The sequence below is a fragment of the Onychomys torridus genome, unplaced genomic scaffold (genome assembly GCF_903995425.1).
Source record: "Onychomys torridus unplaced genomic scaffold, mOncTor1.1, whole genome shotgun sequence".
NCBI classification, from domain to species: Eukaryota; Metazoa; Chordata; class Mammalia; order Rodentia; family Cricetidae; genus Onychomys; species Onychomys torridus.
This window is the reverse complement of record NW_023412747.1, coordinates 321-5,252: the sequence shown is the minus strand read 5'-3', so window position 1 is coordinate 5,252 and position 4,932 is coordinate 321. Positions and strand designations below refer to the sequence as shown.

General features: G+C 46.0%; 1 long non-coding RNA gene across 1 annotated transcript; it reads left to right on the top strand.

The window, feature by feature from the left end:
* The first annotated feature begins 1,677 nt into the window (after window positions 1-1,677).
* LOC118575816 lies at window positions 1,678-4,328 on the top strand. Its single transcript, XR_004943894.1, has 3 exons — window positions 1,678-1,771; window positions 2,787-2,885; window positions 4,214-4,328. It is a non-coding gene; the product is annotated as an uncharacterized LOC118575816 (long non-coding RNA).
* Window positions 4,329-4,932: the final 604 nt, after the last annotated feature.

Sequence of the window (4,932 nt, the reverse complement as noted above, 5' to 3'; positions counted from 1 at the left end):
TTGGCACTGGACCCTCCTCTCTGATGTCTGTTCTCTCCATCTCCTGCATGAGAATAGAATTATCTTTGTTCCTGCCTCATGGAAAATGGGAAAACAATGAGGTCATCAGTGTAAAGATGTTTGGGGAAGAGTGCTTACGAATTGATTATTCTTTAAAAAATAATAATATTTCACTGTGTATGCAGCAGCTTAAGATTCCCATAGTCAGGAAAAAAACTGTTATCTACAAGGAAAGCATTTCTGGTTAAGATCAAGAACTTAGCAAAACATCCTTCTGGTACCTTATCTTAACCAGCAGCTTCTGTTTAAAAGACAACAACAACAAAAATAGTTTCTGTTACCTGTTACCAGCTGATACTCTGAAGCCTAAAGGCAGTGAGGAACAGAGGGAAGGCTTTGTGTTTTTCTTTTTCTTTTCTTTTCCTTTTCTTTTCTTTTTTTTCTTTTTGTTTTTTTGTTTTTTGGGGTTTTTTTGTTTGTTTGTTTGTTTTTTGGAGCTGAGGATCGAACCCAGGGCCTTGCACTTGCAAGGCAAGCACTCTACCACTGAGCTAAATCCCCAACCCCAGCTTTGTGTTTTTCAAAGGGAGCCTGAGGCAGGGGTCTTCTGAGGCCCTCTTATTTCCCATTCCCATTGCATTCTTTGGGTTTTCCATGTCTGCCTGCCGATTCAGATCTGCGGCCGTGTGGGGTGTCTGTTTCTTCTCCCCACCGTTCTTTCTCCAAATATAGCTGGAAAGCTGTTTTATTATCACAGAACTGAGTTTGATCAGCAAACCTAAGACCTGGCAGAACTCTATGCATAAGGAGACCCCACACACATACACCCTGCACATACTGCACACACACACACACACATACACACCACACATACCCACCCATACACACTGCATATACATACCCCACATATACCCACATATCCCCCCACCCCACACATACCCCTGCACACATACCCTGCACATACACCACACACACACACCCTGCATATATCCTTGCACACATACCCTATGCATACCCACACATACACCCTGCGCATATCCCTCACCCTACACATACCCCCACACCCCACTCATACCCCCACACACACCCCACACATACCCCACACACACACACATCCTGCACATACCTCTACTCCTCTTCCAGTCTCCTCAAAGAAGCCGTCCAGACCACACTGCTCACATCACACTCTTTCCCAAGCTCAAGCCTCACTGGCAACTTTCTGTGGCCGTCCATATGTCCTCTCTGTAGAACTTACTTGGTCATCAAGTGTTTACAGAGTATGTCACTGCCAGGTACTGTGCTAGGTGACAGGGTTTCTATGTGGCTATATAGATATTATTAGATAATTAGATAATGTATTAGAATATATTAGATAATATTCCTTTGTGCATTTTTAAAGCCTTTACTCTTTCACTGTGCCTTTTCTGCCTGATATAAGCTTTATGATAGCAGAGGGGTTGGGATCTTGTCTACCGCTGGATGACCAGCATGAAGGACAGTGCCTGGTGCAGCACACATGCTCAGTAAACAATTGTTCAGTGAAATAGCAGACAAACCACACAGAGACAGAGAGCATCAAAGCTTCCCCACAACCTCTCGTGGCCTTACCCAGTGCCTTGCCAGGGGAACTAGACATAAACAGGCTAAATAAGCTGAAAAGGAGTAAATTAATGAAATTAGTACTTTCTCTCCACAGTTTTTTACCTGTCTGCTGGTGATATTTGCCGCCGAAGTAACAACTGGAGTATTTGCTTTTATAGGCAAGGACGTAGTAAGTAACACCTAGACATATTTGTGGTTGCTAAGGTATTCTTCAGTATGAAAAACAATATACAATACTCAACCCAAAATGTTATTAAGAAACAAAATAGCTCACAAAACTGTGTAAGGAGAACCTTTTACCCTAGTAGTGTGCAGGGCTCAGCATATGTACATGAGTGGTAAAATATGGTTTCTAATCAATGCTTAAATTGGTCTGTGTTTGTTTGTTTGTTTGTTTGTTTGTTTGTTTTTTAACTAGCTTCCTAGTTTAAGATTTTCCCTAATTCAAAATGAGTCAGGCATTAGGTTACAGACACAAGAATGGGGCAAGGAGGAAGATCCCACTTTCTCATCCCTGTACCTGTCCCAAAGGCTTGGCCTAGACAGGCGCCACATCATGAGAAGCTAGCGTCTGACCTGCTATGTGCAAGTACAATCCTTGGTGCCCAGAACAGGTTATGAGGGGAGCCCATGGGGCATGGGGCCTTTAGAAGGGTAAGCAGGCTGTGACAGAGAGGAGTGGGAAGAAAAGGAAGGAAAATGGGGCCTTGAGAGGGTTGCATTTCTAGTGAACCCATGTGCCATCCATACTGTTTATGAACTTAAGCTTAGAAATGATAAACATGAAAATGAGTGACTGTCACTCCTGAAACTTTCCTAGCATGGCTGCTTGTATCCAGAGGTTACATGCTGTAGTTTAGCTCCATACAGAGCTGAAACCCGTGGATGTTTGAATGCAGAACATCTTCCTTGGCAGTGATACCTGCTTTTCAGCTGGCAGGGAGCCATGATTCCATAGATCCCTCAGCGGCTCACCAGGATCGCCTAGATGTGCCTACTGGCAGTGAAACCTGTCAGGTTTAGAAAGCCCTGCTCTAAGAGGTGGCTCTGACCTAGGAAAGCATTCTTGGTCAATGTGACCTTCCATCTTCAGAGGAGTGTGTGGGACATGAAAGAGAGGATTCTTCTTGGTAAAAAGACAGTGCCTGCAACTTCCCATTCACTGTGTCCTGGTATTTTTTCAGGCTATACGGCATGTACAGACCATGTATGAGGAGGCATACAGCGATTACCTTAAAGACAGGGGAAGAGGAAATGGTACTCTCACTACCTTCCACTCAGCAGTGAGTAACTTTACTTCTTTCTTGTCATCACATTTTCTACAGATCATGCATGAGCCAGGTTTTCTCTAATCGCCTAAATTAAAAATAAAAATAAATTTGTTGGGTGGTGGTGGTGCACGCCTTTAATCCAGCACTTGGGAGGCAGAGGCAGATGGATCTTTGTGAGTTCAAGACCAGCCTGGTCTACAGAGCGAGTTCCAGGAAAGGCGCAAAGCTACACAGAGAACCCCTGTTTCAAAAAACCAAAAAAGAAAAGAAAGAAAGAGAAAGAAAAAAGAAAAAGAAAAAGAAAAAGAAATCCAATAAGTGCAAGCAGCTGCCTCTTATTTTAGCTCTGATGAGAACCACAGTTTGTGTTTTGTGGAGACCCTTGGCTAGAATGAGGCCTACCACAGATTGACAAAAAGTCAGGGTATGGGCCCAAAAGAGACCAAAAGCATGAGCAGGCCACTGAGAAGCCACCCAAATGCACTTAGTTCCTCTCAGTGGTGACATTGTAGTATGACAGAAGTAGGCATGATGGTCTTCCAGCCCGGAGAGCTCAACTGCAGCCCTGTGATGCCGAACGAGTTTAGCCTCTGAGCTCTGCTCCACTCACTCTGAGTTATAAAACAAAGGTTGTGGGGAGACAATGATATTCCCTTCTTGAATGTTCCATGGGAATGTGCTAGAGTGCGGTGCTTACAGCTGCATACAGTCAAGAAGGCTTATGGAGGAAAGGGGCCAGACCAGTGCCATTCTGTCTTCTTAAGCAGTGCACTCTGGAGCAGTAACTGTGAACTTCTGGGCCAAGTGTTTACCAGGTACCTGGCTCTATATGACAAGAGTGTCTTAGAAGGCTCCCCAGAGACATCCAGCAGCACACAGATCCCTTTGTCTTCCCAGCCAGCACTCATGCCTGCCCTTCTGGCCCTGGGCTTTCCTGTGGCTACGTCTCCTCTCTTCTCATAGTCCCTGACTAATGAGCTCTTCCCAAAGCTCATAAAGTTTTGCTTTTCAGCAGGTTTTCAGACTTCAGGTCTGAAGAATGGCATGTGAGGCATGTGAGGTCTCTAAAGTGGTGCTTCATGGAGGACACCATCAATTAGCTCCTTGCCTGACGCTGCCTCAAGTCACTTCCTACAATAAAACTTACCCAGCTTTGGAGAAGTATGTTCCCGGGATGCTAGCACAATTCTGTGATTCTTCCTTCACTCTCCAGAAATAGCAGTGTGGGCCTCAGAGCTGCTTTGCAGCCTTGGCACTGCCAGCCAGAGTGATGCCTCAAGCCAGGGCTCTTGCCGTCCCACCCACCCCCACAGGTCCTAACGCGTCTTCTCGATTTCTAGTTTCAGTGCTGTGGGAAAGAAAGTTCCGAACAAGTCCAGCCCACCTGCCCAAAGGAGCTTCCAGACCACAAGGTAAGCTGGATGTTCTGGAATCCCCCCCCACCACCACCACCAGCTCCCTACTGTGAGGAGGTTTTGCTGTCAGGGTAGAGGCCAGGGGCTCAGGTCCTTCCTTCAGGGATTCTGGGAGGTTGTCTCCTAGTGGATCCTGAGCCTTACTCATGCCATGTGAAATGAACAGCAACACCAGGTCAGGTTCCTCACACTCCAGGGGATGATGGGAAGCTTGCTTGCCGGTGACTATGCCATGCACTTAAGGTATATTAATTTATTTTACCAGAGCCAGAGGTCTGTGTCCCCCATGTCTTCCTGGGGACAGTCACAGCACTGATAACTTTAACTGCTCTGTCAGGTATTCTACAAGTGTATGAGAAGAGACAGCCCCTCCCTCGGTGGCTTTATGGGCTAGCCATGGCTGTAAGTGATATGCTGAAAGTCTGTCCAGGGAACCGTGGAGACACAGCAGAGTTAAGAAAGCTTTGTGTGGAAGAATGTGAGTCTTCACAAAGGGAGGTCTTTCCAAGCCAAGGAAGCAGCTGAAATAGGGTCATGCTGGGAAGATACTCTACTCCAGTGTTGGAGGAGAACAGGAGCCCAGAGGAATGCTGTCTGAAGTTTCTGGGAGAGGCGAGCTTGACTTTGTACCCGGAGGTTTTAGG